This window comes from Bombina bombina, chromosome 2, assembly GCF_027579735.1.
Source record: "Bombina bombina isolate aBomBom1 chromosome 2, aBomBom1.pri, whole genome shotgun sequence".
In the NCBI taxonomy this organism is placed as follows: domain Eukaryota; kingdom Metazoa; phylum Chordata; class Amphibia; order Anura; family Bombinatoridae; genus Bombina; species Bombina bombina.
In genome coordinates this window covers 509,251,201-509,256,333 of record NC_069500.1, presented here as the reverse complement: position 1 = coordinate 509,256,333, position 5,133 = coordinate 509,251,201, and positions in this window count along the sequence as shown.

Here is a 5,133-nt window from a genome sequence, read left to right as displayed (position 1 = left end):
GTTTAATGGCCTCCCTGATGGCGTGGCAATGGTTAGCCATCCTCTCTTTGAAGGTTGTGATGGTTTTGCCTATGTATTATAGGGAACATGGACAAACATGCAGATATATCACATAGGTGCTGTTACACGACAACCTGTGTCAGATTTTGAATCTCCTGTTAGTGTGTGGATGTTGGAACGTATTTCCTGTGAGCATTCTATTGCAGGTAATGCAATCTCCACACTTAAAACATCCCAGTCGTGTGGGCTTAAGCCATGTATCCTTGTGGTAAGAGCCAATGGGATCCATTTTGACCAGAATATCCCAGATATTTCTAGCTCTACGGTACACCATACATGGTGGTCCTTTCTTCCATTGTGTTATGTTCTCGTCCGTCCATATGATGTCCCATCGATCACGGACTGCTTCATGTAACTGCTTATGGAATGGCGTATATGTTGTGACAAAATTCAGATTAGAGGTGTCTTTGGTTTGTGAAGTCCTACTCCTTGTTAGTAGGGTCATTTAGGTTTCTTCTGATAACTTCAACCTGGCCATGTTAATATCCATGGCCGAGTATCCTCTTGCTTGTAATTTGTTGCACATTAAATCAAGTTGCTGTTGGAGGATTTTTGGTTTTGAGTTATTACGCACCACCCTAGTGAGCTGTGAGGAGATAATCCCCATCTTTTGTTGTTTGGGATGACAACTGGTAGATAATAACAATGAATTCCTGTCTGTGGGTTTGGAAAACAAAGTGGTGCCAAACCGATAGCTCCCCTTGTCAGTAATCTTAAACATGTTCAAATCAAGGAAGTGTACATTATGTGAGTAATATTCAAGTTTAAATCTGATGGGTGAGTGGGCACTATTTAAATCATAAACCCACTGTTCAAGTTGTCTTACTGTACCAGTCCAGACTAAAAATAGATTGTCTATGTATCTGGTGTACAGAGATATGTATGGATGTGACTGTGGCTTCATCATATAGAGCTCATATCCCAACATGAAAAGATTGGCACTGACTGGGGCCATATTAGACCCCATGGCCGTATCGGATAATTGTAGAAAGAAATCTTACTCAAATTTAAAATAGTTTTTGGTGAGGCAATGTTCCATGAGCTCAATGAAAAACTCTAAAAGAGGGCCTGTGTAGTGACTGGATTCTTTCACTATGGATCTGACAGTCTCCAGCCCCTCGGCATGGGAGATCACCGTGTAGAGACTGTCAACATTCATAGTGACCAAAATGTAACTAGCTTGTAAGGTAGTGTGTTGTTGTAGTTTACATATCATATTTGAAGAGTCCTGTAGGTATGAAAATGAGTTGCATACCACTGGCTGAAGATGATAGTCTATGTATTCAGCAATGCCTGAGAAAATTGACCCTCTAGCGGATACAATGGGCCAGCCCGGAGGATTAGCCAGGCCTTTATTATCTTGGGGAGTAGGTACAGAATGGGCGTGATTGCATATTCCACACACATATAATCAAATTCAGACTGTGTAATAATATTTGATTGTAATGCAAACAACAGGGTTTGGTCAATAGATCTCTTGAAGGCCTTGGTAGGATTAGCAGGTAATTTTCTGAAAGTTTTAGGGTCAGATAATTGTCTCATGGCTTCCAACCTATAGTCACTATAGTCTTGCACAACTATAGCACCGCCTTTGTCAGCAGGACGTATGGTGATATTATGATAATTAGTCAGTGTCTGTAACGCCTGTCATTAATTTTCAGGTAGATTTAAAAAACTGCATTCATCTAGTTTAGTTTCACAGTCATGTCTCAGCAGCCTAGAAGAGCTCTTAATAGAAGAATTGGTCATCTGTGGGTCAAACCTAGATAAAGGTCTGAATCTCTTAGGGTTGGTAAGAGGCTGGGAATCTTTAAAGTGTTCTTTAATATTCAGGTTCCTCTGGAATCTGTATATATCAACTGCAGTGTGAAAACTGTCATGTTTGGGGGTCGGTATAAATTACAATCCCCTATTGAGTAAGTTTATTTCACTAGAAGTAAGTGGTCTTGTGCTGAGATTAAAGACTATGTCGGGTGTTTCTTTGGATGGTATGTTTTTTTCTTTGTGCCCCCCTCGTCTAGTACGGTGCCATCCCCCTTTTTTTGACTGTGTTATTGGTGGTTTGTTCGCAGATCTGGTGGTAATACCAGTGTGTGTGTGTGTCCTTGTCCTCCGTCTGTGTTCTATCTGAGTCACCCCTGATGAATCGCCTCCGCTAGTGTACCAACAGTATCAATGTGCATTCTGTTTTTGGGGTTCCTATGTCTAGGTCTGAATGTCCTAACGTTGTCATCTTTGCCGTAAAGCCATTTGTAAATCCGCTTTTCGCGTTAGTCAGTCTCTACTGTAGTGAGCTTTTTGTTTTTAAACTTTACCAGTTCACTATTATACTTAGTGACTAGTTTCTCAAGTTTGATAACCCACTCCTCAGATTTATCTTCAGTGAGAGCTTGATAGCTATGTGTTTTAATTATGTCTATCTCAATCTGTATCTTTTTTTCTAATCTACTAACCTCCTCAATAGTGATGAGGATGAGGTCATATGAACACTTGTTTAACATAGAACACCATTTACGACAAAATTCTGGGTTAGAACGGCCTAGTTTGGGTACATTACAGATTCTAAAACCCCTCAGTATCTGTTTGTTCTTATGGAAGCATAATAAATATACAGCATGTAAATTAAAATCTACCTTATGTTTTCTCAGATTCAGTAGCCTGTGATAAATGTCAATGGGTGTATCTCCCCTCAGCTCCTAAATATCGTTGGTGGTGCGAATTCTCTCAGCATTCTCATACAAATGTATCAATGTTAACATCGCCCTCATTACAACTGTGTGCCCCAATTGGCAATGAGGCCATCATATTTTCAGTGCTCATACAGTGTACAGGGGAAAAAATGATAATATAAAAGCAAGGATTATTACACGAATTGTCAGTGTGAAACAACTTCAGTGGTTTCAAAGAATAATATACTTCAATTTTAGCAAGTTAGTTGCAGATATATTTGGTACAGACTTTTTGCATATCTGTGTAAGGTGCTGAGTGCAAAAAAATGACAGTCCAGGTGAAAGATTTGCACTCTTAAACCCCAAACTGGAGTAAATAAGTACCATGGTGCTGGATCAGAAAAGTAAATAATCCAGTATAATGACAGCACTCACAGGGTTTAGTAAAAAATAACTTTTATTAGAAAATTTTAAAACATAAGAAGAAACCCAAATGACCCTACTAACAAGGAGTAAGACTTCACAAACCAAAGACACGTCTAATCTGAATTTTGTCACAACATATACGCCATCCCATAATCAGTTATAAGTGCATGATCAATGGGACATCATACGGACGGACAAGAACTTAACACAATGGAAGAAAGGACCACCACGTATGGTGTACCGTAGAGCTAGAAATATCCGGGATATTCTGGTCAAAACGGATCCCATTGGCTCTTACCACAAGGATACATGGCTTAAGCCCACACAACTGGGATGTTTTAAGTGTGGAGATTACATTACCTGCAATGGAATGCTCACGGGAAATACGTTTCAACATCCACACACAAACAGGAGATTCAAAATCCGACACAGGGTGTTGTGTAACAGCACCTACGTGATATATCTGCTTGTTTGTCCATGTTCCTTATGCTACATAGGCAAAACCATCACAACCTTCAAAGAGAGGATGGCTAACCATCGCCACGCCATCAGGGAGGCCATTAAACATGGTTCCTCTGACTAGCCGGTGGCCCGGCACTTTGCCCATCAGAAACACAATGTGTCCAGACTTAAAACCATGATCATTGATCATGTCCCCCCTATGTTAAGAGGGGGTGACCGGGGGAGAAGGTTACTACAGATTAAATAAAAATGGATCTACACTGGACACAGTGGAACCTAGAGGGCTCAACATAAAGATGGACTTTGGGCTATTTATTGGCTAAATATACATGCTGTATAGTTGTGACAATTGCTGATTATGTCTTTCTATTAATACAATTCCTGATATAGGATAGAGGATGTCTTTGGTCTGTGGATCAAGCGTCCCTAGTGACAATATTGATGTCAACACATGCTTGAATTTTCAATCAGCTGAAACTAGGATCTCACAGTCACTCACATAAGATGACATTGCTGTGGCTGCTCTGCTCTCTACTACCATGTATAGTGCTCTTGCATTTGTTTATATACATAAGCATTTGCATGTTTTTAAATCAACAAGCTGCGCCTATAAGAAACATTGCCTACAATTGATGACAGAGACATGCGCAGTCCACTGTATGGTAATTAGCCATGTGTGCACTGTATACACTGAGGATGGGTGTGAGCATGACGCTATCCAATGAGGAGCGAGTGGATGACCAGAAGGGGTGTGGCCTCACAGACGCGCGCAATTAGAGACGAGTTACGGGGCTGTTTTCATTTCAATTATGGCATAGAAGAGAATATATAAGGCTGCTTGTTTTGCTATGTTTTATTCTGTCTCCCGGATGTCAGGACCTAACATCTTCCTTCAAGCTGGGTGATACCATTTGAAAAAGCTGCCAGTTGGGCACTGAAACGTCATGGGACTATGTTTTAAACTTTTCTAATAAAAGTTATTTTTTTACTAAACCCAGTGAGTGCTGTCATTATACTGGATTATTTATATATATATATATATATATATATATATATATATATATATATATACAGGTGGCCCTCAGTTTACGCCGGTTCAATTTGCGCCGTTTCAGAATAACAACCTTTTTTTTAAATCTTGTGACTGCTATTGAAAAGCTTTGGAAAGCAAAGTGCACTAATAAAAATAGCCAGTAGGTGGAGCTGTCCGCTTGTTTTGCAGCAAAGATATGCAATTTAACAGCCTGATATTGATCTGTGTACGCAGAGCAGACATTAGCTATCGAGCAAAAAGTTTTAGCAGCCACTTCCCTATTATCTTCCTGTCCAGCAGCTTCAGGTGAGGGTGCCTAACTGCTTAATCACCGCAGATTGAAATGCATAGAATAGGTGCAGACCCAATATTATCTAACATGCTAGCAATGCAGAGAACTGCAAGTAAAAAAAACGTTTTTGTTTATTAAACTTAGTTTGATGATGATGCAGTCTGTTGTGTGATTATTTAAATAAGTGCTGT